The following is an 11,521-nucleotide window of genomic DNA, read 5'->3' as shown; positions in this document are numbered from 1 at the left end:
GTTTTGTAGAAGATTTCTTAATTTATTGTTTAGGTATATGTTTTAGAATCTTAGTGCCTCTTATTTAGTTAATCTCTTGGATTAGTCAGCTGCTAGCTTAGGGGGCGCTACAGTAGGTCTTCTCATAAAATCATTTGTAGAATTTCTTTTTCCCTAAAAGATATTGTTTCATGGCTCCTGTAACTAGAGGCACCATAAGCAGGGATGCAGTCGAAACAGTTAATGTGTATCTATGCAAATGAATCTCTTCCTCAAGGGTGAAGAAAGTGAACGATACAAATAATGGAGAAGGTTCTTCCTCTAACTGCATCTTGTCTTTTTATCAACTTGATAATAACTTCAAGGGTTTGGTGAAAGATTTCATCAACAAAAGAAACAATTTAAAATCTCAAATTGTTTCGTCTTTGTAAAAGATAACTCACTATGAACGAATGTTGTCTCTAACAAAGAACACCTCGTGTGAGCTAAAAAATAGAACTTGGTGAGTTGGCAGATATTTCAGAAGATTTAGAGAAATTGAACGATCCCATAATCAATGGATTTTTCAATAATGAAAAGGAATTCTCGGTAAATGCTCTGAGAAAGATATACAATGACTAGTAAGTCTTCTATTAAGAATTTTATTGTTTTTGTTTAGAAGAATAACTAGAGTTTGGAATAGCCATTATTGTGATTACACATAGCTATGTCCAACATTTTCATCTTCATGTTTTTAGGTTTATTTGTTTAAATTCTAAAATTGTTTGGAAGACGATTTTTGCAGTATTAATATTTATGGTTTTATATATTGAAATTTGTTATCGGATATGTGTGTTTGCGTCCGTGAACTATGATTTTCCCATACCTTGTCAAAAGTTAAGTCTTTCATAAGTCAATATGCCTGTATTGATAAAAGAATGAATGAGCTTTTGACATCACAAAAGTTTGAAACCTATTATGTCATTATGCAAATATTGATGGAAGATAGGATGAACTTTTGTTTACGAGGATTATGTCTATTATATGTCATCGTGCAAATAGTGATGGGAAATAGAATGAATCCTTGTTTATCACGCAGTATTGATCTTCCCTGATCCATATTTCATGTATATATTTTGAGGCTCCGTAAGTTCTCTTATGTTGAGCATTTCCGATTAGATTAATTATGGGTTCTCTTGTGGTTAATCTAATTGAGCATTTTTTGTTTCAAATTCATGTTCGTATGTGATTTGTTATGTCCAATGAAATCCTTATTTTATTATGAAATTAAGGTCGCTCTTGTTGTTCTTTCGGGAATGACATATTATGCGAGAGAGTTCTTAATTAAACTTGTGCTTAATTTCCAAATCTTTGTGGGGAGTGCGACTGTGGAATATTATAGGAGTTATCTTGTATCTTTATAAACTCCTTGATGAAAGCATTTAGCTTCAGCTATATGATTGCATCTAAATAAGTTGATATGTGCTTTCTTTTGGTCATGAAATGTCTCTATCGAAATTTTCATTAGGATCCCGTTTTCGTACCTTTGCCAATTTTATTGACAAAAAGGGTGAGAATTAATGTGTATTTCACACTACAAATACATATGGTTTTCGGATCATTATGTAAGGGGGAGTGGTTTCCATGTGAGATGGAGCATTGACTAAGGGGGAGTGATACATATCACCATAGTATTGTTGTCGAAGTTTTGATACAATTTAACTTTGATGCGCAATAATAATACTATGACACTATATAATAATGATTGAGAATGCTTGTTCTCATTGTTATAGCTACGGATTTTCAACAACAATGATGCTGAACTTACAACCTTTGGGATCATTGGAGTACTTGGAAATGACGAAGATTTCAAGTAATGTTGAAATACGTATTGGTAAGCTTTCTCTTTGGCCAAGTTCATATTTACCTAGTGACGAAAGTCATGCTATGTTTGAATTACTTGAAAATGGCTTTGACGAAAAATAGTTTGTGAATAACAATTATATAACGTCCTTTAAGAATGTTTCAATGATTGAAATGAGAGTTTAGATTATATAACCATTATTGGATATAAGCATTGTGTGGAAACGCATACATGTATAAGTCCTTATTCCTTGAACCAAAGTATGCTTACTTTGTTGCTCAGGAAACCGAAACAAGATTCCGCGAACCCAGTCCGCGTACTGTCGGAGGTTCTTTTTCCGAGAAAATCTGCTGGAGTTTGTAAACTTGTTACAAACTTATTCCAAGTACTTAAGTCTGCGTACCTAGTCCGCATACTTAGGTTGGTTATATCTAAAAACGATTATTCGTGAACTTATACTTATATTAACTAAGGAATGCAAGTTTGCAAACCGTGGCTATAAAATTCATGAATCGATTCGAGTAAATCAAATCGTTTTTGCTTCGATTATGTCTTGTATACTTCTATAAGATCTAAGCAATTGAACAACTCTCTAACTAGTTCATTTGAGTCATTTGAACTAGTTACGGTGAACAAGAATATGGTTGATATGAAAGTGCTCATATGGCTAACCATTTGGTTAACTATTGTTGAACCAACAAATGTACATGTTTGGGTACGGTTACACAAACCTAAAACGTGCATTTCATTTGTGTTTAACAAGCTATGTTTTTGATCCAACGGTTGAAAGATATTAGATTGAATCTAATCATGTTTTCATCCAACGGTGAATATTGAATGCTTTGTTACTAAGCTAACATTGATTGCAAACCCTGAATTGAAAGACTATATAAGGGAGAACTCTAACAACTGGGAAACCTAATCCCCACACCTCCTGTGTGATACTAGTTGTATAAGATAGAGTCAGTTCTTCTTTAACCTTAGGTTTCTACCGAGACCCTGTAGGTTAACGACTTGAAGACTTCATTGGGATTGTGAAGCCAGACCGATACTACTTTCTTGTAGTTGTGTGATCTGATCTTGCTGTTTCTATCGTATTTAGTACAATCGTAATGATTGGCTTGAGATTGATATACCTAATAGGCAAGATATAAAAGTAGTCACAAACATATTCGTCTCTTCGTTTGTGATTCCACAATATCTTCTTTCGTCGCGTCGATTAAGATTATTGTGAGGTGATTGATAATACTAGGTTTTTCTTCATGAATATAAGTCCGGGTTATCAATTGGTTCATGTTCACCTTGATTTATCAAAAGACGGAACAAAACTCGTAGGTATTTCTATGAGAGACAGATTTATCTATTACCGTAGACTTTTCTGTGTGATATAAATTTGTTTATTAAAGTCTTCGACTTTGGGTCGTAGCAACTCTTAGTTGTGGGTGAGATCAGCTAAGGGAATCAAGTGCGTAGTATCCTGCTGGGATCAGAGACGTAAGGAGCGCAACTGTACCTTGGATCGGTGTGAGATTGATTGGTGTTCAACTACAGTCCAGACCGAAGTTAGTTTGTAGTAGGCTAGTGTCTGTAGCGGCTTAATACAGTGTGTGTTCAATCTGGACTAGGTCCCAGGGTTTTTCTGCATTTGCGGTTTCCTCGTTAACAAAACTTCTGGTGTTTGTGTTATTTCTTTTCCGCATTATATTTTGTTATATAATTGAAATATGACAGGTTTTGCGTCAGATCAATCAATTAGAATATCCAACCTTTGGTTGTTGATTTACATTGATTGACACTTGGATATTGGTCTTTGGTACCATCCAAGTTATCTTTCTTGTATTTAATTAGACTCACAGATTTCTATTTGCTTGAGTAAGAATTAAATCGAGAAATCGAGATAATATAACTCTTTGATATACTTTGTTAAGATTGAGTCTAGTTGATTCTCCTGAAAGTATATTGCAGTTAGTCCATACAAATTGATAATCGAAATATTGGGTGTGGTTCTTTGACCTTTCAGTCGTAATTCAACTTGATTGTTTGTTGATATCGAACCAATTGGTACATGGCTATTTCTCTTTGTTCTTCCAGCGGCTCTTTATCTAAAGTCAGTATGCTTTCATTGTTTCCAGATTCGACAACACGGGTCTTGGTAGTCCTCAAGTGTACCTCAGTGGGTATGACCGCCTCAGTTCCATAAGCCAGTATGAATAAGAAGAATCCAATGGATCTTTTTGGGGTTGTCCGTTAAGGCCATAAGACTCCAGGGAACTCCTTTGTCCACTTTCCCTTCGCCTTCTCCTGTCTTTTCTTGAGGTTTTCCATAACAACACGATTTGTTGATTCTGCCTGCCCATTGCTTTGAGCATAATATGGAGCAGAAAAGTTGTGGCGAATGCTCAGATTCTCGCAGAATTCTTTGATCACTCCGGAATCGAACTTCTTTTCATTGTCTGACACCAACTCGGGTGGGATTTCAAACCTGCAGACGATGTTCTCCCATATGAACCTTTTTACGTCGTATCTGGTAACATGTACCAATGCCACTTCCTCAACCCATTTGGTAAAATAATCAGTAGCGGCCAATACATATTTCACTCCTCCAGGAGATCGGGGGAGTGGTCCGACGACGTCTAGTCCCCATTTAGCGAACGGCCAGGGACTTAAAACTGGATGCAATTCGTTGGCGGGCCTTTTAGGAATTGGAGCGTGCTCTTGGTATGGCACACATTTATGTGCGTATTCTTTAGCATCTTCTGTATGTATGGACATAAGTACCCCTGGGTAAGTATCATTGCGCGATACTGTGCCCTCCAGAATGGTTGCCACATATTCTTTCATGAGCCTCCGCCAATATCTGTTGTCCTTCTTCGGCTGATATGCATCGCAAAAATGGCTCCAAAGATACAGGTTTGCGATATAACTGTCCCTCGATCACTGAATATCTCCATTCATTCTTTTTCACTTTTGAAGCGATTTTCTCATCTTATGGGAGTTCGTTGTTTGTTTAATACCGAATATAAGGTTGACGCCAGTCTGAAGCGTTTTCAGCAGGCCTGAATTGCCTATCACTGGAATGTCAACATCCATATTATTGTCAATGTTTTCGATATCTTTCTATGTTGATGTAGTTATCCTCTCGTCTCCACTAGCGTGTTCGAGAGCCATAACAAAATGGATGTTGGAGATGCTGGGTAACTCTTGGAAATCCATTACAACGAAACGAGTGGTATCAGTATCGACTGTGGAAGACAAATACGCTAAAGCGTCTGCGTGTCTGTTTTCCAACCGTGATCGCTGCCCAATAGAGATTTGGACGAATTCATTTACCAGCTCTATCATACAATCTAAATATAAGGCCATCCGCTCTTTCTTGGCTCTGTAGGTCTCCAGAAACTGGTTAACTACTAGCATAAAATCAGTTATCAGCTTCACGTTCTTCGCATATAACTGTTCCACAGCTTTTAAACCGATAATTGCTGCTTCATATTGAGCTTCATTGTTTGATGCACGAAAGCCTAATCTAGTCGCTTTCTCGATCCTTGAACCTTCGGGAGTAAGAATGACACATCCAACTCCAGCTTCACCAACATTTGATGACCCATAAGTAAACACAATCCATAGTGGCTCACGCGAAAATTCTCTCTCATCGTGCTGATCTCGAACCTCATCTTCGTCATTCCTGAGACGTTTTGAGCGGGCGGTGGTTCTGGCCGTACTCTGCTGAGTTTTAGTTGGCCGTGCTCGGGTTCCTTCTCACCGGTCTCGTACACTCCTTCGTCTATTAGATCTCCAGTGACCAACAAATTTTTCTCTGGTCTATCAAGATCGATCACTTCTCTGTTTTGGTTTGCATCTCGCGGGCTAACTCAACTTCAAGGCGCTCCCATGCATAAGGACCCTTCTGGTTGTTCATATTAACAATCCTTGGCCGAGACTGGTTCTCTCGTTCTAATATCAGGAGAGCGTTCTTGTAAAGACCTTCAAGCTCGTCAACGTCATTAGACTAGTCAATAGACGTCTTAACCGCTAATAACTCGTTTAGTGTAACTCGAACGATAATTTATAGGAATTAATCTAACAACGATTTAGATATGAAACTAGTATCGTTAGATAGATCTCGAAAAGTTATGCGAAATGGACTACTCGAACACGTCGTTCAGATACCGAATGAAGAAGATATCATCAGGCTGATTTGAAGGACAAAATAGTCTTTTAGCAGATAGGCCCTGGGCTCCCCTTATAGAAGCAAGTGGGTTCCTAGTATTACCCTTGCTCTTATCTACCCAAATCGAGAGGATAACTCTCATTTTATTCCCCTTCTTCTTCTTCTTCTTCCCGGTTCTTCTTCTGCAACTGATTGAGAGAAATCAGATCGGTGGTTCTGTAAAAGATGGGAAAGATCAAGAAGTAACTTTTGGTGGTGTTGTTGTTTAATTGGTTGCTTTAGATTCACCAGAAGAGTAAATCAGGGGGACTTAAATTAGGTTTTAGACTTGCTTTTGAGTTCGTATTCAATTGGCAAGCAAATTGAGTTGTTAGAAGATGAAGAACGATTGGGTTGGTGTTTAATTGATTTTCAGATGTTGTTCTCATGAAGAATCAGAGTTAGGGTTTCTCATAAATTGAATTAGGGATTGTAAGAAGAACGCAGAGATTGTCTAGAAGATGGAATTGATGTTCTGGGATGTTGATATGAGATGGGTTTGAGTTTAATTAGGGTAGAAGGTTGGAGAACAATTCAATTTTGACAGTTAGGGTTATAAGTCGTGCATCTGATGTTCAATTGAAGTTGAATATGTGAAGTAGTTGATGGATCTAGGATTTGAGTCTGTTGATAAGAAGGCGGCAGAGTAATTGTTGGTGCTAATTTGTATATTGAGAAAAACTCAGATAAGAGGCTAATGATACCAAGTAGTATATACAGGGCATGTAAGAAGTTATGGGAATGGTTATATTTAATGGGAAGAACTGGAAGTTAGAATCAGTTTGAGATAAAGAAGATGAATGATTGTTGCAGGTGGGGTTGATGCCATGATATTGCAACTTCAGATGTTGCTCAGGAGAAAGAATGTTATGAAGAAGAATTCAATTCCAACTGCTCAGGGAGAAGGAGAAGTAAATTGTATTGTGAGTTGTTATGAGGATTGAACTGGTTGGTGCTTGGGCATAATGGTTTTAAGGTAATTTCTTCTCTGAATTGATTTGGTAAAGTCTTTCATTTCCATTGGTTATGTATATGTGATTGTCAATGGAATTATGTTTGCAAGATGAGTATGGGGGTTTTGGTTGTGGTCTTGATATATGCTAAGTTACAGGGAACTGGTATTGATATTCAAGTGATGCAGGAGTGGAGTTTTGATTTGGTGTTTAAGTAATCTAAATTACAGGAGTCATGGATAATTGGCGGAGGTATGGAAATGTATGTTTTGGTAGTGATGAATTGAACTGATATGTTGTTGGGTTGTTGTGTAGTGAATGAGTAAATGTTGAATTGTTGTGGATGTGTGATGAGTGTGTTTATGAAGATAAGGACTGATGATGAATTGAAATGAGATTAAAACAGGCTTGTATGAGTTGGAATTGCAGATGGTTTGTTAGGTGCAGTTGTAGAGTGGTTTGAAGTTCTGGTGGTGGATATGTTGTAGAAGTGTGTCTAGCAATGAAGTTGCAGTTGGATATTAAAAAGGTGTTAGTTGTAGCTAGATCTAGAGATAGAGATAGAGATAGAGTTGGAATGGTTGTGTAGTGAGCTGAAATGAAATGTTTGTATGACTGTAATGTAAGAATGGAGGTTAGACGAACACTGGAGTTGAATCTGTGCAGTGAAATGCTTGCAGTTGCTGCCTAAAGGTAAGCTGAAGTTGTAATTGAAATTGTGTTATGAAGTTATTTTAGAATTAAAATGAATGAATCCATGTAATGAATAGATTGAAGTTGAACTGGAGTTAGAGCGTAGATGTGTGAGAACCTTTGGTATGTCTGACTGAACTTATTCAGTCTGACTCGACTCTTATGTTTTACCTGACTCGGCTATCTGACTGAGTTAACTCGTTAACCAGTACTGACTCAGTGAACCTTGACTGAGTTAGTTCCTTGACCATTTGACCAGGATCTTGACTTGACTTGGACGTTTACTGTTAGTTGACCCTTGACCGTTAGTTCAACTGTTAGTGACTGTTAGTTGACTTTGGTGGACTTGGGCTTAGGTCAGTTTTCTTAGTTAGATGTTTTGGACCTCTTGTGGTCTGAATTGGACTTTGGCTTCTTCTACAAGTTATAGATACTCATAAGACCTATCGAAGGACTATAGTTACATTCCAATTTGGATTAGTAAACTCGTAGTTATGTTAAAGGTAAATAATGAAAAGGTGTAGAACCATGAATGAGCTTAGAATCATTATATAGACTTGTATGATTCTTGTGTGAGCCATTTTGGCTAGATTCTTATAGTTCTTGTGTGATTAACAATTAGTATTATTAACAACGAGCGAATCAAAGGATGAATCAGTAGATCGTGGATCTCAAGGTAGGCGTGGCTTGTCATCAAAAGAGGTGAGAATACATTTGACTCTTTTGTAACCATTATTGTTGCTTTTACAAAAGTTTATGCTTAACAAACTCATGCATTGTCTAGTTGTGCATTCCATGTTTTGTTTAAATTGCATTATGTTAATTCTGTTGATTCGGTGAATTTTTCCACGATTTGGAAAGGACTTGCAATGTTTTGTTTGTCATTATGAATTGTTATGGGAAATGAGAACTTCTACTTGTAGTACATAGGATACGCTCCTTCACATTTATACCTACATGAATTCAACTTTTATTTGCTTAGAGTGGGTCATCATGGTCTTGGTGATATCAATATCTATTAGGCGTGAATTGTCGGTTAGGAATTTACAACCATATTATACATTGTTTGAAGAAGGAGTTTGTCCATATACATATTGTTTATTCTAGTGATTTGGTCACTATTTATTGTTTGGGAAAAACATGTATTGTTTTCCCACTCTTGCTTATGATTACTTTAAAGTTAAATGTTATTCCTGCTGGGAACCCCTTTTAGGGATGATGTGCTCACCCATTCCCACTTTCAGTTTTCAGTGACAGATCAGATTTGCGTAGCGAAAGCTTCGGGTTGAGTTCGCTAGTTGATTAACTTCTGCTAGGTTCATTATGTTGTATATTTTATTTGTAAACCAAATGACTATTGTATATGTATCATTTGAGAGGAATCCTTGTATACATATATTTCTGAGCGGGGCTAGTTTTGGGATAAGTTTTTGTAGCAGAATTCTAAATAGAATATTTAAGTAAATGATTTAGATTCTCAGTGTCTCTTTATTTAGTCAATCTCTTTGATTAGTCAGCTGCTATCTTAGGGGGCGCTACAGTTCTAACTTCTCCACTTCGTTCAGCCGATGGTGCAACAGTTCTTCCTTCGTACTAGGAGTCGCGGTTCGTCCATCTCGCAGGTCATATCGATCTTTATTTCTCCTTGACGGGCTGCTGAATACAAGCCCTATGTTTACTCGAACTCGTGGGTTTTCTCCATCAGGTATGGAGTCAACATCCATTCCTTCATCTTCAATCATTGGTCGTTTTTCGCGAACACGGTTATTCAGATCTGGGGTTCTGTCACGAACACGATCTCGACCCTGTCTGTTTCCAGTAGGAACTACGGGTGCTGATTGAACTGAATGTCGAGGGTTGCTGGCAGAAACGATCTTTCGTGCAGTCTGTCTTACTTTTGCCATAATCTTGATTTGGGAACGGTCTTTTTTCTCGAATCCCCTTAGTCGGCGCCAATGTTTGGATGGTAAAATATTTCTACCTCAAACACGAATATGATGACGATTAGTTGATGATCAAGCCGTCACCTTTCTCTCCACGTGAACAGTGGATGGGGGGTACCTGCAAAAAACCCTCCAATGCTTAAGTTAGCTAGAGTTTTTCACGGGAGTTTGTGTAGAGAAGATTTCATATTTAGGATTGTGAACCCCTGTATTTATATGTTGTGAATTAGGGTCTTAATCTAATTTCGAGGTAAGCATAAATTGTATTAACTTTCCCTTGCATGCCTCCCTGCATTAATTTTCCCCGCATGCCTCCCTGTATTAATTTGTCCTGCATGCCTTCTGGAAATGAATTGTTCAACAAACCTTCTTGACATTTCCAGAATCTTCCTATAGAGCTATGAAACTAGCTAAGCAAAAAGATATAAAATACCAAGCCCAAGAGTTAGTACAATTGGCTAAGCCCACTCAGTGGGGCGGAAATATCCACATGCCAAATAATCAGGGATGAAAGCCTGAAACGTCCAGCAGCGTTGGCTCAACTAGGCCGGCGAGTTGGCTCGGCTGAACCGGCTTGGCTCGGCTAGGCAGAAACATCCTGCAGCTGAACTGTGTGGGGTGAAATAACCCAGGGAGTACGGTTATTGGGTGCACCTTGAAGCACCGAAATGGACAGACAGTCGACGGAGGTGGCCGGCCGCCGGGCAGAGCCGCCGGCCAACTGTTGTCGGAGCCGAAGAAGATCACCGGTGACGAAGAAGATGACCGGCAGTAGGTGATGTCACGCTGACGCCATAGATGCTAACGGCACCTGCAGACTCGACAATCCTGCCGACGTGTCACGCTGACATGGCACAAATATGTGTCACTTTACTGTTGTCGTGTCACCTTATTGTTGACGTGGCATGATGACATGGCACATTGATGCTGACGTGGCAGTGGTGACGGGGATCCTCATTTGCTTGATTTGGACCTATGCACATGGGCTTCTATGTAAGGTGTTTGTGAGGCCTAGTTAGCCATACTTGGCTAATAAGAGGAGCATATAAGGCCCACGTAAGCCCATTTCTAGTGTAAAATATTAGGTTACAAACAGTTAGCACACCTAATGCCGACATAACTACTTGATGTTTTGTAGGGTGGCCAATGGGAATTCCCGTTAACATAAACCAATCTACAGGAAGGATGTCAATCTCAAATTCTCTAAAATGGAAGCTCTTGGTTTCTTTCCGTCATCTCTCAACTATGGCTTCAACTAAACCTCTATCCGCATTGGCAAAATTAAACTCAAAGACAGAAGAAAACCCATAATTATCACAGTATCGCCATGCTATCGGATTATCTGTCACTACAATTTTGTATAACGTTTCAACCTCATTAAAACTTCCTCTAAAGTTTATAGTCCGACTATCAGTCAAATTATTAGATACATGCCTATTGTAGCGCCCCCTAAGCTAGCAGCTGACTAATCCAACAGATTAACTAAACAAGAGGCACTAAAAACTAAATCATTTACTTAAGCATTCAATTAACAAATCCACTTCAAAACTTAACCCAAAAACTAACCCCTTTCAGATATATATATATACAAGATCTCTTCTCAAATGATACATATACGATAGTAATTTGATTTACAAATAAAATATACAACATAATAAGCATAGCAGAAGTTAACCAACTAAAGAAATCAACTCTTGAAACTTTCGCTGCGAAACTCTGATCTGTCTCTGAAACTGAAAGTGGGAATAATTAACATTTAACTTCTAAGTAATCATAGGCAAGAGTTGGAAAACAATATATGTTTTCCCCAAACAATAAATAGTGACAAAGTCACTAGAATAACAAACATGTATATGGACAAACTCCTTCTTCAAACAATGTATAATATGTTCGTATATTCCTA

At 38.0% G+C, this 11,521-nt stretch overlaps 1 long non-coding RNA gene across 1 annotated transcript; it reads left to right on the top strand.

Annotated features, from left to right (window-relative positions):
- The first annotated feature begins 6,135 nt into the window (after window positions 1-6,135).
- Window positions 6,136-9,279, top strand: LOC113356653. Its single transcript, XR_003363079.1, has 3 exons — window positions 6,136-7,675; window positions 8,298-8,377; window positions 8,920-9,279. It is a non-coding gene; the product is annotated as an uncharacterized LOC113356653 (long non-coding RNA).
- The last annotated feature ends 2,242 nt before the right edge of the window (window positions 9,280-11,521 follow it).

Source organism: Papaver somniferum, chromosome 3 (genome assembly GCF_003573695.1).
Source record: "Papaver somniferum cultivar HN1 chromosome 3, ASM357369v1, whole genome shotgun sequence".
In the NCBI taxonomy this organism is placed as follows: domain Eukaryota; kingdom Viridiplantae; phylum Streptophyta; class Magnoliopsida; order Ranunculales; family Papaveraceae; genus Papaver; species Papaver somniferum.
This window is presented reverse-complemented; position numbering and strand designations above follow the sequence as displayed.